The sequence below is a fragment of the Bufo gargarizans genome, chromosome 2 (assembly GCF_014858855.1).
Source record: "Bufo gargarizans isolate SCDJY-AF-19 chromosome 2, ASM1485885v1, whole genome shotgun sequence".
Classification (NCBI taxonomy): domain Eukaryota; kingdom Metazoa; phylum Chordata; class Amphibia; order Anura; family Bufonidae; genus Bufo; species Bufo gargarizans.
The window spans coordinates 321,538,638-321,557,287 of NC_058081.1; positions in this window are offsets into that span (position 1 = coordinate 321,538,638).

Here is an 18,650-nt window from a genome sequence, read left to right on the forward strand (position 1 = left end):
CATTCTAACAATACCTATACTTGTCTGCAAAAAGAACAAGAATAGGACATGCTCTGTATTTTTTGCGCGGCTAGGGAACGGATGAATGAATGGGTCCTCATCCAATCCGCAAAAATAAACGGAACGCACACAGAAACAAAATATGTTCGTGTGACTGTTGCCTTAGGCTACATGGACATGATCGTATGTGTTTTGCGGTCCACAAAAGAAAAAAACGGATGACATCCGTATGCCATACGTTTTTTTGGCGGATCCATTGTAACAATGCCTAAAACGGACAAGAATAGGACATGTTCTATTTTTTTGCAGAGATATGGAACGGACATACTGATGCGGACAACACACGGTGTGCTGTCTGCGTTTTTTGCAGACCCGTTAAATTGAATGGGTCCGCATCCTATCCGCAAAAAAACAGAACTTACATGGAAACAAACAACGTTTGTTCATGTGCATGTAGCCTTATGGGCATTGTTTTCACTAGGGATCTCTATTTGGTAACAGTGCTCTTCATTCTGTGGGTCAGTACAATTAGGAAAGGAGGCAACATGGACAATCACAATACATTAGTAAGTGTCTTATATTAACTTTCTCTACATGATAAATAACATTAGCTGAAGTCAGAGAACCCCTTTAATTGCACATCAGTATTTAGCTTTTCGTTCCGTTCTTTTGATCTGCTTACACTTATAGTTGTCTTATTAACCTATAGACGTCACTTACACTTATAGTTGTCTTATTAACCTATAGACGTCACTTACACTTATAGTTGTCTTATTAACCTATAGACGTCACTTACACTTATAGTTGTCTTATTAACCTATGGACGTCACTTACACTTACAGTTGTCTTATTAACCTATAGACGTCACTTACACTTATAGTTGTCTTATTAACCTATAGACGTCACTTACACTTATAGTTGTCTTATTAACCTATAGACGTCACTTACACTTATAGTTGTCTTATTAACCTATAGACGTCGCTTACACTTATAGTTGTCTTATTAACCTATAGACGTCGCTTACACTTATAGTTGTCTTATTAACCTATAGACGTCACTTACACTTATAGTGTCTTATTAACCTATAGACGTCACTTACCTATAGTTGTCTATTATCCTATAGACGTCACTTACACTTATAGTTGTCTTATTACCTATAGACGTCACTTACACTTATAGTTGTCTTATTATCCTATAGACGTCACTTACACTTATAGTTGTCTTATTAACCTATAGACGTCACTTACACTTATAGTTGTCTTATTAACCTATAGACGTCACTTACACTTATAGTTGTCTTATTAACCTATAGACGTCACTTACACTTATAGTTGTCTTATTAACCTATAGACGTCACTTACACTATAGTTGTCTTATTAACCTATAGACGTCACTTACACTTATAGTTGTCTTATTAACCTATAGACGTCACTTACACTTATAGTTGTCTTATTAACCTATAGACGTCACTTACACTTATAGTTGTCTTATTAACCTATAGACGTCACTTACACTTATAGTTGTCTTATTAACCTATAGACGTCACTTACACTTATAGTTGTCTTATTAACCTATAGACGTCACTTACACTTATAGTTGTCTTATTAACCTATAGACGTCACTTACACTATAGTTGTCTTATTAACCTATAGACGTCACTTACACTTATAGTTGTCTTATTAACCTATAGACGTCCTTACACTTATAGTTGTCTTATTAACCTATAGACGTCACTTACACTTATAGTTGTCTTATTAACCTAAGACGTCACTTACACCTATAGTTGTCTTATTAACCTATAGACGTCACTTACACTTATAGTTGTCTTATTAACCTATAGACGTCACTTACACTTATAGTTGTCTTATTAACCTATAGACGTCACTTACACTTATAGTTGTCTTATTAACCTATAGACGTCACTTACACTTATAGTTGTCTTATTAACCTATAGACGTCACTTACACTTATAGTTGTCTTATTAACCTATAGACGTCACTTACACTTATAGTTGTCTTATTAACCTATAGACGTCACTTACACTTATAGTTGTCTTATTAACCTATAGACGTCACTTACACGTATAGTTGTCTTATTAACCTATAGACGTCCTTACACTAGTTTAACCTATAGACTCACTTACACTTATAGTTGTCTTATTAACCTATAGACGTCACTTACACTTATAGTTGTCTTATTAACCTATAGACGTCACTTACACTTATAGTTGTCTTATTAACCTATAGACGTCACTTACACTTATAGTTGTCTTATTAACCTATCGACGTCACTTACACTTATAGTTGTCTTATTAACATATGGACGTCTCTTACACTTATAGTTGTCTTATTAACCTATTGACGTCACTTACACTTATAGTTGTCTTATTAACCTATAGACGTCACTTACACTTATAGTGTCTTATTAACCTATAGACGTCACTTACACTTATAGTTGTCTTATTAACCTATAGACGTCACTTACACCTATAGTTGTCTTATTAACCTATAGGACGTCACTTACACTTATAGTTGTCCTTATTAACCTATAGACGTCACTTACACTTATAGTTGTCTTATTAATCCTATAGACGTCACTTACACTTATAGTTGTCTTATTAACCTATAGACGTCACTTACACTTATAGTTGTCTTATTAACCTATAGACGTCACTTACACTTATAGTTGTCTTATACCTATAGACGTCACTTACACTTATAGTTGTCTTATTAACCTATAGACGTCACTACACTTATAGTTGTCTTATTAACCTATAGACGTCGCTTACACTTATAGTTGTCTTATTAACCTATAGACGTCACTTACACTTATAGTTGTCCTTATTAACCTATAGACGTCACTGACACTTATAGTTGTCTTATTAACCTATAGACGTCACTTACACTTATAGTTGTCTTATTAACCTATAGACGTCACTTACACTTATAGTTGTCTTATTAACCTATAGACGTCACTTACACTTATAGTTGTCTTATTAACCTATAGACGTCACTTACACTTATAGTAGTCTTATTAACCTATAGACGTCACTTATAGCTGTCTTATTAACCTATGGACGTCACTTACACTTATAGTTGTCTTATTAACCTATAGACGTCACTTACACTTATAGTTTCCTTATTATCCTATAGACGTCACTTACACTTATAGTTGTCTTATTAACCTATAGACGTCACTTACACTTATAGTTGTCTTATTAACCTACGGACGTCACTTACACCTATAGTTGTCTTATTAACCTATAGACGTCACTTACACCTATAGTTGTCTTATTAACCTACAGACGTCACTTACACTTATAGTTGTCTTATTAACCTATAGACGTCACTTACACTTATAGTTGTCTTATTAACCTATAGACGTCACTTACACTTATAGTTGTCTTATTAACCTATAGACGTCACTTACACTTATAGTTGTCTTATTATCCTATAGACGTCACTTACACTTTATAGTTGTCTTATTATCCTATAGACGTCACTTACACTTATAGTTGTCTTATTAACCTATAGACGTCACTTACACTTATAGTTGTCTTATTAACCTATAGACGTCGCTTACACTTATAGTTGTCTTATTAACCTATAGACGTCACTTACACTTATAGTTGTCTTATTAACCTATAGACGTCACTGACACTTATAGTTGTCTTATTAACCTATAGACGTCACTTACACTTATAGTTGTCTTATTAACCTATAGACGTCACTTACACTTATAGTTGTCTTATTAACCTATAGACGTCACTTACACTTATAGTTGTCTTATTAACCTATAGACGTCACTTACACTTATAGTTGTCTTATTAACCTATAGACGTCACTTATAGCTGTCTTATTAACCTATGGACGTCACTTACACTTATAGTTGTCTTATTAACCTATAGACGTCACTTACACTTATAGTTTCCTTATTATCCTATAGACGTCACTTACACTTATAGTTGTCTTATTAACCTATAGACGTCGCTTACACTTATAGTTGTCTTATTAACCTATAGACGTCACACTTATAGTTGTCTTATTAACCTATAGACGTCACTTACACTTATAGTTGTCTTATTATCCTATAGACGTCACTTACACTTATAGTTGTCTTATTAACCTATAGACGTCACTTACACTTATAGTTGTCTTATTAACGTATAGACGTCGCTTACACTTATAGTTGTCTTATTAACCTATAGACGTCGCTTACACTTATAGTTGTCTTATTAACCTATAGACGTCACTTACACTTATAGTTGTCTTATTAACCTATAGACGTCACTGACACTTATAGTTGTCTTATTAACCTATAGACGTCACTTACACTTATAGTTGTCTTATTAACCTATAGACGTCACTTACACTTATAGTTGTCTTATTAACCTATAGACGTCACTTACACTTATAGTTGTCTTATTAACCTATAGACGTCACTTACACTTATAGTTGTCTTATTAACCTATAGACGTCACTTATAGCTGTCTTATTAACCTATGGACGTCACTTACACTTATAGTTGTCTTATTAACCTATAGACGTCACTTACACTTATAGTTTCCTTATTATCCTATAGACGTCACTTACACTTATAGTTGTCTTATTAACCTATAGACGTCGCTTACACTTATAGTTGTCTTATTAACCTATAGACGTCACACTTATAGTTGTCTTATTAACCTATAGACGTCACTTACACTTATAGTTGTCTTATTATCCTATAGACGTCACTTACACTTATAGTTGTCTTATTAACCTATAGACGTCACTTACACTTATAGTTGTCTTATTAACGTATAGACGTCGCTTACACTTATAGTTGTCTTATTAACCTATAGACGTCGCTTACACTTATAGTTGTCTTATTAACCTATAGACGTCACTTACACTTATAGTTGTCTTATTAACCTATAGACGTCACTGACACTTATAGTTGTCTTATTAACCTATAGACGTCACTTACACTTATAGTTGTCTTATTAACCTATAGACGTCACTTACACTTATAGTTGTCTTATTAACCTATAGACGTCACTTACACTTATAGTTGTCTTATTAACCTATAGACGTCACTTACACTTATAGTTGTCTTATTAACCTATAGACGTCACTTATAGCTGTCTTATTAACCTATGGACGTCACTTACACTTATAGTTGTCTTATTAACCTATAGACGTCACTTACACTTATAGTTGTCTTATTAACCTATAGACGTCACTTACACTTATAGTTGTCTTATTAACCTATAGACGTCACTTACACTTATAGTTGTCTTATTAACCTATAGACGTCACTTATAGCTGTCTTATTAACCTATGGACGTCACTTACACTTATAGTTGTCTTATTAACCTATAGACGTCACTTACACTTATAGTTTCCTTATTATCCTATAGACGTCACTTACACTTATAGTTGTCTTATTAACCTATAGACGTCGCTTACACTTATAGTTGTCTTATTAACCTATAGACGTCACTTACACTTATAGTTGTCTTATTAACCTATAGACGTCACTTACACTTATAGTTGTCTTATTATCCTATAGACGTCACTTACACTTATAGTTGTCTTATTAACCTATAGACGTCACTTACACTTATAGTTGTCTTATTAACGTATAGACGTCGCTTACACTTATAGTTGTCTTATTAACCTATAGACGTCGCTTACACTTATAGTTGTCTTATTAACCTATAGACGTCACTTACACTTATAGTTGTCTTATTAACCTATAGACGTCACTGACACTTATAGTTGTCTTATTAACCTATAGACGTCACTTACACCTATAGTTGTCTTATTAACCTATAGACGTCACTTACACTTATAGTTGTCTTATTAACCTATAGACGTCACTTACACTTATAGTTGTCTTATTAACCTATAGACGTCACTTACACTTATAGTTGTCTTATTAACCTATAGACGTCACTTATAGCTGTCTTATTAACCTATGGACGTCACTTACACTTATAGTTGTCTTATTAACCTATAGACGTCACTTACACTTATAGTTTCCTTATTATCCTATAGACGTCACTTACACTTATAGTTGTCTTATTAACCTATAGACGTCGCTTACACTTATAGTTGTCTTATTAACCTATAGACGTCACTTACACTTATAGTTGTCTTATTAACCTATAGACGTCACTTACACTTGTAGTTGTCTTATTAACCTATAGACGTCACTTACACTTATAGTTGTCTTATTAACCTATAGACATCACTTACACTTATAGTTGTCTTATTAACCTATAGACGTCACTTACACTTATAGTTGTCTTATTAACCTACAGACGTCACTTACACTTATAGTTGTCTTATTAACCTACGGACGTCACTTACACTTATAGTTGTCTTATTAAAGGGAGTCTTTCACCTAATCTGAGCGTTTTAGACCGCTCAGATCAGGTTATAGACTCTTTAACCCTCATTACGATCATACCTTTGTCTTATGTGTCCCTCGCCCAGATAATGAAAATAATACTTTTTAAACTTATGCAAATTACCTTCTGAAGGTGCCCAGGGGCGGCGTTACTGGGCGATGTGCCCAGAAAAACACACCTCCAGCCGGCGGTCGTCACGAGCGGCACCAGAGGACGGCGGGCTGGGAACTGGCCCGCACCTGCGCACTGCTCTGCCCATTATGGGCAGAGGAACATCCTTTCATATTGCGCATGCGCCGGCCGGCTGTCTTTAGTTGGCCGGCGCATGCGCAATATGAAAAAGCTGTTCATCTGCCCATAATGGGCAGAGCAGTGCGCAGGTGCGGGCCAGTTCCCAGCCCGCCGTCCTCTGGTGCCGCTCGTGACGTCCGCCGGCTGGAGGTGTGTTTTTCTGGGCACATCGCCCAGTAACGCCGCCCCTGGGCACCTTCAGAAGGTAATTTGCATAAGTTTAAAAAGTATTATTTTCATTATCTGGGCGAGGGACACATAAGACAAAGGTATGATCGTAATGAGGGTTAAAGAGTCTATAACCTGATCTGAGCGGTCTAAAACGCTCAGATTAGGTGAAAGACTCCCTTTAACCTATAGACGTCGCTTACACTTATAGTTGTCTTATTAACCTATAGATGTCACTTACACTTATAGTTGTCTTATTAACCTATAGACGTCACTTACACTTATAGTTGTCTTATTATCCTATAGACGTCACTTACACTTATAGTTGTCTTATTATCCTATAGACGTCACTTACACTTATAGTTGTCTTATTATCCTATAGACGTCACTTACACTTATAGTTGTCTTATTAACCTATGGACGTCACTTACACTTATAGTTGTCTTATTAACCTATAGACGTCACTTACACTTATAGTTGTCTTATTAACCTATAGACGTCACTTACACTTATAGTTGTCTTATTAACCTATAGACGTCACTTACACTTATAGTTGTCTTATTAACCTATAGACGTCACTTACACTTATAGTTGTCTTATTAACCTATAGACGTCGCTTACACTTATAGTTTTCTTATTATCCTATAGACGTCACTTACACTTATAGTTGTCTTATTAACCTATAGACGTCACTTACACTTATAGTTGTCTTATTAACGTATAGACGTCGCTTACACTTATAGTTGTCTTATTAACCTATAGACGTCACTTACACTTATAGTTGTCTTATTAACCTACGGACGTCACTTACACCTATAGTTGTCTTATTAACCTATAGACGTCACTTACACCTATAGTTGTCTTATTAACCTATAGACGTCACTTACACTTATAGTTGTCTTATTAACCTATAGACGTCACTTACACTTATAGTTGTCTTATTAACCTATAGACGTCACTTACACTTATAGTTGTCTTATTAACCTACGGACGTCACTTACACCTATAGTTGTCTTATTAACCTATAGACGTCACTTACACCTATAGTTGTCTTATTAACCTACAGACGTCACTTACACTTATAGTTGTCTTATTAACCTATAGACGTCACTTACACTTATAGTTGTCTTATTAACCTATAGACGTCACTTACACTTATAGTTGTCTTATTAACCTATAGACGTCACTTACACTTATAGTTGTCTTATTATCCTATAGACGTCACTTACACTTATAGTTGTCTTATTAACCTATAGACGTCACTTACACTTATAGTTTCCTTATTATCCTATAGACGTCACTTACACTTATAGTTGTCTTATTAACCTATAGACGTCGCTTACACTTATAGTTGTCTTATTAACCTATAGACGTCACTTACACTTATAGTTGTCTTATTAACCTATAGACGTCACTTACACTTATAGTTGTCTTATTAACCTATAGACGTCACTTACACTTATAGTTGTCTTATTAACCTACGGACGTCACTTACACCTATAGTTGTCTTATTAACCTATAGACGTCACTTACACCTATAGTTGTCTTATTAACCTACAGACGTCACTTACACTTATAGTTGTCTTATTAACCTATAGACGTCACTTACACTTATAGTTGTCTTATTAACCTATAGACGTCACTTACACTTATAGTTGTCTTATTAACCTATAGACGTCACTTACACTTATAGTTGTCTTATTATCCTATAGACGTCACTTACACTTATAGTTGTCTTATTAACCTATAGACGTCACTTACACTTATAGTTGTCTTATTAACCTATAGACGTCGCTTACACTTATAGTTGTCTTATTAACCTATAGACGTCACTTACACTTATAGTTGTCTTATTAACCTATAGACGTCACTGACACTTATAGTTGTCTTATTAACCTATAGACGTCGCTTACACTTATAGTTGTCTTATTAACCTATAGACGTCACTTACACTTATAGTTGTCTTATTAACCTATAGACGTCACTGACACTTATAGTTGTCTTATTAACCTATAGACGTCACTTACACTTATAGTTGTCTTATTAACCTATAGACGTCACTTACACTTATAGTTGTCTTATTAACCTATAGACGTCACTTACACTTATAGTTGTCTTATTAACCTATAGACGTCACTTACACTTATAGTTGTCTTATTAACCTATAGACGTCACTTATAGCTGTCTTATTAACCTATGGACGTCACTTACACTTATAGTTGTCTTATTAACCTATAGACGTCACTTACACTTATAGTTTCCTTATTATCCTATAGACGTCACTTACACTTATAGTTGTCTTATTAACCTATAGACGTCACTTACACTTATAGTTGTCTTATTAACCTACGGACGTCACTTACACCTATAGTTGTCTTATTAACCTATAGACGTCACTTACACCTATAGTTGTCTTATTAACCTACAGACGTCACTTACACTTATAGTTGTCTTATTAACCTATAGACGTCACTTACACTTATAGTTGTCTTATTAACCTATAGACGTCACTTACACTTATAGTTGTCTTATTAACCTATAGACGTCACTTACACTTATAGTTGTCTTATTATCCTATAGACGTCACTTACACTTATAGTTGTCTTATTAACCTATAGACGTCACTTACACTTATAGTTGTCTTATTAACCTATAGACGTCGCTTACACTTATAGTTGTCTTATTAACTTATAGACGTCACTTACACTTATAGTTGTCTTATTAACCTATAGACGTCACTGACACTTATAGTTGTCTTATTAACCTATAGACGTCACTTACACTTATAGTTGTCTTATTAACCTATAGACGTCACTTACACTTATAGTTGTCTTATTAACCTATAGACGTCACTTACACTTATAGTTGTCTTATTAACCTATAGACGTCACTTACACTTATAGTTGTCTTATTAACCTATAGACGTCACTTATAGCTGTCTTATTAACCTATGGACGTCACTTACACTTATAGTTGTCTTATTAACCTATAGACGTCACTTACACTTATAGTTTCCTTATTATCCTATAGACGTCACTTACACTTATAGTTGTCTTATTAACCTATAGACGTCGCTTACACTTATAGTTGTCTTATTAACCTATAGACGTCACACTTATAGTTGTCTTATTAACCTATAGACGTCACTTACACTTATAGTTGTCTTATTATCCTATAGACGTCACTTACCTTATAGTTGTCTTATTAACCTATAGACGTCACTTACACTTATAGTTGTCTTATTAACGTATAGACGTCGCTTACACTTATAGTTGTCTTATTAACCTATAGACGTCGCTTACACTTATAGTTGTCTTATTAACCTATAGACGTCACTTACACTTATAGTTGTCTTATTAACCTATAGACGTCACTGACACTTATAGTTGTCTTATTAACCTATAGACGTCACTTACACTTATAGTTGTCTTATTAACCTATAGACGTCACTTACACTTATAGTTGTCTTATTAACCTATAGACGTCACTTACACTTATAGTTGTCTTATTAACCTATAGACGTCACTTACACTTATAGTTGTCTTATTAACCTATAGACGTCACTTATAGCTGTCTTATTAACCTATGGACGTCACTTACACTTATAGTTGTCTTATTACCTAGACGTCACTTACACTTATAGTTATAGACGTCACTTACACTTATAGTTGTCTTATTAACCTATAGACGTCACTTACACTTATAGTTGTCTTATTAACCTATAGACGTCACTTATAGCTGTCTTATTAACCTATGGACGTCACTTACACTTATAGTTGTCTTATTAACCTATAGACGTCACTTACACTTATAGTTTCCTTATTATCCTATAGACGTCACTTACACTTATAGTTGTCTTATTAACCTATAGACGTCGCTTACACTTATAGTTGTCTTATTAACCTATAGACGTCACTTACACTTATAGTTGTCTTATTAACCTATAGACGTCACTTACACTTATAGTTGTCTTATTATCCTATAGACGTCACTTACACTTATAGTTGTCTTATTAACCTATAGACGTCACTTACACTTATAGTTGTCTTATTAACGTATAGACGTCGCTTACACTTATAGTTGTCTTATTAACCTATAGACGTCGCTTACACTTATAGTTGTCTTATTAACCTATAGACGTCACTTACACTTATAGTTGTCTTATTAACCTATAGACGTCACTGACACTTATAGTTGTCTTATTAACCTATAGACGTCACTTACACCTATAGTTGTCTTATTAACCTATAGACGTCACTGACACTTATAGTTGTCTTATTAACCTATAGACGTCACTTACACTTATAGTTGTCTTATTAACCTATAGACGTCACTTACACTTATAGTTGTCTTATTAACCTATAGACGTCACTTATAGCTGTCTTATTAACCTATGGACGTCACTTACACTTATAGTTGTCTTATTAACCTATAGACGTCACTTACACTTATAGTTTCCTTATTATCCTATAGACGTCACTTACACTTATAGTTGTCTTATTAACCTATAGACGTCGCTTACACTTATAGTTGTCTTATTAACCTATAGACGTCACTTACACTTATAGTTGTCTTATTAACCTATAGACGTCACTTACACTTATAGTTGTCTTATTAACCTATAGACGTCACTTACACTTATAGTTGTCTTATTAACCTATAGACATCACTTACACTTATAGTTGTCTTATTAACCTATAGACGTCACTTACACTTATAGTTGTCTTATTAACCTACAGACGTCACTTACACTTATAGTTGTCTTATTAACCTACGGACGTCACTTACACTTATAGTTGTCTTATTAAAGGGAGTCTTTCACCTAATCTGAGCGTTTTAGACCGCTCAGATCAGGTTATAGACTCTTTAACCCTCATTACGATCATACCTTTGTCTTATGTGTCCCTCGCCCAGATAATGAAAATAATACTTTTTAAACTTATGCAAATTACCTTCTGAAGGTGCCCAGGGGCGGCGTTACTGGGCGATGTGCCCAGAAAAACACACCTCCAGCCGGCGGTCGTCACGAGCGGCACCAGAGGACGGCGGGCTGGGAACTGGCCCGCACCTGCGCACTGCTCTGCCCATTATGGGCAGAGGAACATCCTTTCATATTGCGCATGCGCCGGCCGGCTGTCTTTAGTTAGCCGGCGCATGCGCAATATGAAAAACTGTTCATCTGCCCATAATGGGCAGAGCAGTGCGCAGGTGCGGGCCAGTTCCCAGCCCGCCGTCCTCTGGTGCCGCTCGTGACGTCCGCCGGCTGGAGGTGTGTTTTTCTGGGCACATCGCCCAGTAACGCCGCCCCTGGGCACCTTCAGAAGGTAATTTGCATAAGTTTAAAAAGTATTATTTTCATTATCTGGGCGAGGGACACATAAGACAAAGGTATGATCGTAATGAGGGTTAAAGAGTCTATAACCTGATCTGAGCGGTCTAAAACGCTCAGATTAGGTGAAAGACTCCCTTTAACCTATAGACGTCGCTTACACTTATAGTTGTCTTATTAACCTATAGATGTCACTTACACTTATAGTTGTCTTATTAACCTATAGACGTCACTTACACTTATAGTTGTCTTATTATCCTATAGACGTCACTTACACTTATAGTTGTCTTATTATCCTATAGACGTCACTTACACTTATAGTTGTCTTATTATCCTATAGACGTCACTTACACTTATAGTTGTCTTATTAACCTATGGACGTCACTTACACTTATAGTTGTCTTATTAACCTATAGACGTCACTTACACTTATAGTTGTCTTATTATCCTATAGACGTCACTTACACTTTGAAAGGGATTTTCATAATCTTACTTTTGATACATCACAGATTAGACATATATTATACAAGCCTCCTCTCTTGTGAAATGCAGTACCTTGCATTAACATATCACACCCTCTGCCAGTCCGGGACAATAGCAGCCTTCCTGACCAAAGGGCCATTTAACACCTCACCTCACAGGAACCTGCGATTTCCTATTTAACTTGTTAGCATGGAGAGAAGAAACCTGTTCAATGTAAAATAACCCTTTCATGTATTGTATATAGCAGATGTCAGCATTGTTTATCAAAGTTTCAACTGTATATTCACAAACACATGTTTCCCAAATGCCTGCTGAATTCTAGGAGGATTGGTCCAATTGAATCTGGAAGGACACTATGTTCCCACCCCCAACAAACCCTATAAACTATGTGCTGGGAGAATAAAGATTTCAGATATTGACAACCTATGTTGAGTCAGGGCTGTCTTATCTCTCTGATCAGAAGCAAATGGGATATTCGTTGCACCGGGAAATAGTCACGGGTATGAGGTCTGATGCCTCCATATAACCATCATAAACCTGCCTAGAAAAATAGCTAACAGTTTGGTGTCAGAAGTGGGATCCACCAAAGCAGTATCGGGTAAGTGATTCTATATTTAAGATATATATTATTACTGCCCTATACTGTAAGAGTGGATTATTTGAACCCGGTAAGCGCTTCTGATAAGCGTCTCCCAGGAATCTGATATTCCTAAAGTAATAGAGGGATCTGAAATCCCGCAGGAATCTGATATTCCTGAAGAAAAAATGGGGTGTGTATTCCCCTAATTTGAAAAACAGTATTGTGTGCAACGAATATCCTTGGCTAAACCTGTAAATAGCTGTATAGTTGCTTAAGCATTTTTAGTCGTTATATATATGTATAAGGTTGAATTTTACTGTATAGACTGTGTATAGATTATGTATAGATTGTATGCGAGTTCATGCTGAAATTGAAGGTATAAAATTGGCCATCAATAGTTTAAAATCTGCCATAGATTCAGGAGTAATATGAGCCTGAATTAGAAGTAATACCATCCAGAATAGTTAAAAAATCTGCCATAAATTCAGGAGTAGTTATGAACCTGAATTAGAAGAAATAGGATAAAAAAAACACATAAACTGATAAGCATAAGGTTTATCAGTAAGTATTTTCGCACTGAACACAAACATAATTATCCTTAGATAAACCTTCAAATTCAGCTGATCTCACTGTATATTTTAGCTAAGTAAAAAAAATGGGCAATTCTTATGGTAAGAAGGATCCCATAAAGAAACAATTTTAAAATTTGGAACTGAAAATCATGTACCCTGAGTCTGCTGCAAATCTCTATGGTGAAACTGTCTCCTAAAAATGAATTGGGGGAAAGTCTAAAAAATGTTTGCCCAGAGGTGTTTAGGTCCATTTTATACAGATCCTTGGGTTGATAAGGAGACCCTCATTGGAGTAAAATGTATATAAATACTTATGGCCAAGCATGGCTATGTGCAAAAGTTTTGGACTGACTTGTGCAGTTCAAATACAAAACAACAAAGTAGAATCAAAGTAGAATCCCCAACTCCTGCCCCACCCCCATACGTGCCATTGTATCCCGTAGCAACAAAATTAACAACAGAATCAGATGATGAGATGTGTGCACACTTGACTCTACCACAGGTTCATGACTTTACAGAACCTGAGGAACAAGTTTTGTCTGAGAATACTAGCCAGCCTATTGTACAGTCGGCACAGCCCAATAGAACAATATATGCAAGGGCATCAAAGATTCAAGGGATGAGCAAAGACTCTAAGGGTCTATGCTCAAAGGGAGGAGTAGTATGGGCAGACCTTTCCCAACCCCATGGACAATGAGTCCATTAATTCTGATGCCTAGATACTTGCAGCAGATACAAGAGGAATATATGACCAAACTGATTGAAAAAATAAAAACATTGATTATGATGATATTTTGCTTTTGTTTCCCTTGCCAACAGGTGCACCAACCCAACCCTCGTCTTAGAGGAAAAGATGGCACTGGATTATCTTTTAGCTTCTAAGGGGGGGTTTCTGTGAGTTTATAGGAGAGGACTGCAGATACCAGGGATAAAGTCCAGGCCCATATGGATAAGGTCACTGTAATTCAGGGCATAGATAGGGCTATTACTAATGAGAGATAGAATCCTTTCACAGCTTTGGGTGGTTTTAGAGATTTCCTGTTTTCCATAGGTAACTGGTTGAAGGAAATAGGAGTATATATCCTCATGTTGTTGTTTTCTCTTTATCATATATATCCTGGTGAGATGCTCCTGCTGTTTGATCGATCGGATCGCCCAGTCACGTGCAGATAATCACATCCTCATCGCAGCTCCCAGATACACCACGGATCAACCTATGTCTTTGATGGAATCGATGTCCAACTAAACGTTCATCGCCACGTCGCACCTTACCACATCAGGGCTCAGAGTCAACTCCCTGAAGAATCGAACCGAAGGACGGAGCATCATCATGGAGGCAATAACACCCAAGGAGCACCACAATCGACGAGGGCAAGCTGAGGAAACCGAAGATTCAGCAAGAGACTATAAGAACACAGTGGACATATTGCAGAGAGGAGGGAACTGTCGTGGAAAGTTTTATTAAGCATAGGATGACTATAGTAGACTTTCTTTTTGGCTTAGGAATGGTATGTAGGTCTATAGATCAGCACTCTGGTTCCTACTTCCCATGTGAAAGCCGCCACCGTTGGTTTGAGAGGGATCTAATGGCTGCTGGCTCTGAGAGCAATGTTCTTAGTGAAAGCTACCAGCGGGTCCTCATCAGCAACGGTGGGGTATGGCACGCTGATGCCAGTCTCACTGAACCATGGGCGCCCCAACATGAAACATTGGTTGGTGAGACTGGTGTCCATGTGAATGCTATATCACCTTTCTTGGTCGACTCTGTTTTAAAAGACCTTCCTCAGGGACTGATCCCCCCTTTTGGAACCATGTCTAACAGAGATTCACTGTGGGTTAGTAGCATCTTTGTACCAGATTAAATAGATGCTGTCCGATTAGGGACACATTTGTTTAAAAAAAGGCTGATTCATTTGCGCGTGTTCTGGGTGTGGTGGTGGATGGTGAGTGTTTGAGCGCCACCCACCGGCACTCTCAGGAAATGTGCAAATGTGTACCTTCCAGGTCTAAAAAGAATTTCTATTGGTCAAGGCATAAGGTGTAATGTACCTGCCTATCTGTAATATTACTGGGCAGCCATGTGCCATGGAGGGCGGGGTTAGCCCAGTAAAATGTCTAACCCGAATATCCTATCTATGTGTAGAGCTTGCATGCCTTATGTTTTTTCTTACTTTTCTTTCTTCTCTCTTTTCACTATGCAGGAGATTTTTTCCTACTGTGCGCCAAATTACACAGAAGGTTTTTTTTCATCTCCTTCATAGTCTTTAGTGTCTTCATGGGTCACACACACACACACACACATATTTAGATATATATATACATATACACACACACAGCCTTAGAAGGAGGAAAACATACAGTGATCCCGTTTTTATATATATATATAAAAGTTGGGATCAATGGTTGGATTGAAAGGGATTTTCATAATCTTACTTTTGATACATCACAGATTAGACATATATTATACAAGCCTCCTCTCTTGTGAAATGCAGTACCTTGCATTAACATATCACACCCTCTGCCAGTCCGGGACAATAGCAGCCTTCCTGACCAAAGGGCCATTTAACACCTCACCTCACAGGAACCTGCGATTTCCTATTTAACTTGTTAGCATGGAGAGAAGAAACCTGTTCAATGTAAAATAACCCTTTCATGTATTGTATATAGCAGATGTCAGCATTGTTTATCAAAGTTTCAACTGTATATTCACAAACACATGTTTCCCAAATGCCTGCTGAATTCTAGGAGGATTGGTCCAATTGAATCTGGAAGGACACTATGTTCCCACCCCCAACAAACCCTATAAACTATGTGCTGGGAGAATAAAGATTTCAGATATTGACAACCTATGTTGAGTCAGGGCTGTCTTATCTCTCTGATCAGAAGCAAATGGGATATTCGTTGCACCGGGAAATACAGACGTGGACAAAATTGTTGGTACCCTTTGGTCAATGAAAGAAAAAGTCACAATGGTCACAGAAATAACTTTAATCTGACAAAAGTAATAATAAATTAAAATTCTATAAATGTTAACCAATGAAAGTCAGACATTGTTTTTCAACCATGCTTCAACAGAATTATGTAAAAAAATAAACTCATGAAACAGGCATGGACAAAAATGATGGTACCCCTAACTTAATATTTTGTTGCGCAACCTTTTGAGGCAATCACTGCAATCAAACGCTTCCTGTAACTGTCAATGAGACATCTGCACCTCTCAGCAGGTATTTTGGCCCACTCCTCATGAGCAAACTGCTCCAGTTGTGTCCGGTTTGAAGGGTGCCTTTTCCAGACTGCATGTTTCAGCTCCTTCCAAAGATGCTCAATAGGATTGAGGTCAGGGCTCATAGAAGGCCACTTTAGAATAGTCCAATTTTTTCCTCTTAGCCATTCTTGGGTGTTTTTAGCGGTGTGTTTTGGGTCATTGTCCTGTTGCAAGACCCATGACCTGCGACTGAGACCAAGCTTTCTGACACTGGCTAGTACATTTCTCTCTAGAATTCCTTGATAGTCTTGAGATTTCATTGTACCCTGCACAGATTCAAGACACCCTGTGCCAGACGCAGCAAAGCAGCCCCAGAACATAACAGAGCCTCCTCCATGTTTCACAGTAGGGACAGTGTTCTTTTCTTGATATGCTTCATTTTTTCGTCTGTGAACATACAGCTGATGTGCCTTGGCAAAAACTTCGATTTTTGTCTCATCTGTCCACAGGACATTCTCCCAGAAGCTTTGTGGCTTGTCAACATGTAGTTTGGCATATTCCAGTCTTGCTTTTTTATGATTCGTTTTCAACAATGGTGTCCTCCTTGGTCGTCTCCCATGTAGTCCACTTTGGCTCAAACAACGACGGATGGTGCGATCTGACACTGATGTTCCTTGAGCATGAAGTTCACCTTGAATCTCTTTAGAAGTCTTTCTAGGCTCTTTTGTTACCATTCGGATTATCCGTCTCTTAGATTTGTCATCAATTTTCCTCCTGCGGCCACGTCCAGGGAGGTTGGCTACAGTCCCATGGATCTTAAACTTATGAATAATATGTGCAACTGTACTCACAGGAACATCTAGTTGCTTGGAGATGGTCTTATAGCCTTTACCTTTAACATGCTTGTCTATAATTTTCTTTCTGATCTCTTGAGACAGCTCTTTCCTTTGCTTCCTCTGGTCCATGTCGAGTGTGGTACACACCATATCACCAAACAACACAGTGATTACCTGGAGCCATATATATAGGCCCAATGGCTGATTACAAGGTTGTAGACACCTGTGATGCTAATTAGTGGACACACCTTGAATTAACATGTCCCTTTGGTCACATTATGTTCTGTGTTTTCTAGGGGTACCATCATTTTTGTCCATGCCTGTTTCATGAGTTTATTTTTTTACATAATTCTGTTGAAGCATGGTTGAAAAACAATGTCTGACTTTCATTGGTTAACATTTATAGAATTTTAATTTATTATTACTTTTGTCAGATTAAAGTTATTTCTGTGACCATTGTGACTTTTTCTTTCATTGACCAAAGGGTACCAACAATTTTGTCCACGTCTGTAGTCACGGGTATGAGGTCTGATGCCTCCATATAACCATCATAAACCTGCCTAGAAAAATAGCTAACACACTTATAGTTGTCTTATTAACCTATAGACGTCACTTACACTTATAGTTGTCTTATTAACCTATAGACGTCACTTACACTTATAGTTGTCTTATTAACCTATGGACGTCACTTACACTTATAGTTGTCTTATTAACCTATAGACGTCACTTACACTTATAGTTGTCTTATTAACCTATAGACGTCACTTACACTTATAGTTGTCTTATTAT